Source organism: Arachis duranensis, chromosome 2 (genome assembly GCF_000817695.3).
Source record: "Arachis duranensis cultivar V14167 chromosome 2, aradu.V14167.gnm2.J7QH, whole genome shotgun sequence".
NCBI classification, from domain to species: domain Eukaryota; kingdom Viridiplantae; phylum Streptophyta; class Magnoliopsida; order Fabales; family Fabaceae; genus Arachis; species Arachis duranensis.
The window spans coordinates 46,871,096-46,872,479 of NC_029773.3; positions in this window are offsets into that span (position 1 = coordinate 46,871,096).

A 1,384-nucleotide genomic window follows, 5' to 3' on the forward strand; every position below is an offset into this window, starting at 1 on the left:
CCATCAGGCATAATTGAGGACATGATTGTCAAGGTTGGGCCATTTGCCTTTCCAACTGACTTTGTAGTGCTGGAAATGGAGGAGCACAAGAGTGCAACTCTCATTCTAGGAAGACCATTCCTAGCAACTGGATGGACCTTCATTGACGTCCAAAAAGGGGAATTAACCCTGAGAGTCAATGAGGATGAGTTCAAGTTGAATGTTGTCAAAGCTATGCAGCATCCAGACACATCAAATGACTGCATGAGCACTGATATTATTTACTCTTTAGTGGAGGAGGTCAATATGACTGAAAGTCTTGAATCAGAGCTAGATGACATCTTTAAAGATGTTCAGCCTGATCTGGAGGAACTAAAGGAAATAAAAGAAATTCTGAAAATTCCTCAATTAGAAGATAAACCTCCTAAACCAGAGCTCAAGCCACTACCACCATCCCTGAAATATGCATTTCTGGGAGAAGGTGACACTTTTCCAGTGATCATAAGCTCTGCTTTAAACCTACAGGAAGAGGAAGCACTAATTCAAGTGCTAAGGACACACAAGACAGCTCTTGGGTGGTCCATAAGTGATCTTAAGGGCATTAGCCCAGCAAGATGCATGCACAAGATCCTATTGGTGGATGATGCTAAGCCAGTGGTTCAACCACAAAGGCGGCTAAATCCAGCCATGAGGGAGGTGGTGCAGAAAGAGGTCACTAAGTTACTAGAGGCTGGGATTATTTATCCTATTTCTGACAGCCCCTGGGTGAGCCCTGTCCATGTTGTCCCCAAGAAGGGAGGCATAACAGTGGTTCATAATGAAAAGAATGAACTGGTTCCTACAAGAACAGTTACAGGGTGGCGTATGTGTATTGACTACAGAAGGCTCAATACAGCTACCAGAAAGGATCATTTTCCTTTACCATTCATAAACCAAATGCTAGAAAGACTAGCTGGTCATGATTATTACTGCTTTTTGGATGGCTATTCAGGTTACAACCAAATTGCAGTAGATCCTCAGGACCAAGAGAAAACAGCATTTACATGTCGTTCTGGAGTATTTGCCTACAGAAGGATGCCTTTTGGTCTGTGCAATGCACCTGCAACCTTTCAGAGGTGCATGCTCTCTATCTTCTCAGATATGGTAGAAAAATTTCTGGGGATGACTTTTCAGTATTTGGAGACTCATTCAGCTCCTGCCTTAACCATCTAGCACTTGTTCTGAAAAGATGCCAAGAGACTAACCTGGTCTTAAACTGGGAAAAATGTCACTTTATGGTGACTGAAGGAATTGTCCTTGGGCACAAAATTTCAAGCAATGGAATAGAGGTGGATAAGGCAAAAGTAGAGGTAATTGAGAAATTACCACCACCTGCCAATGTTAAGGCAATCAGAAGCTTTCTGGG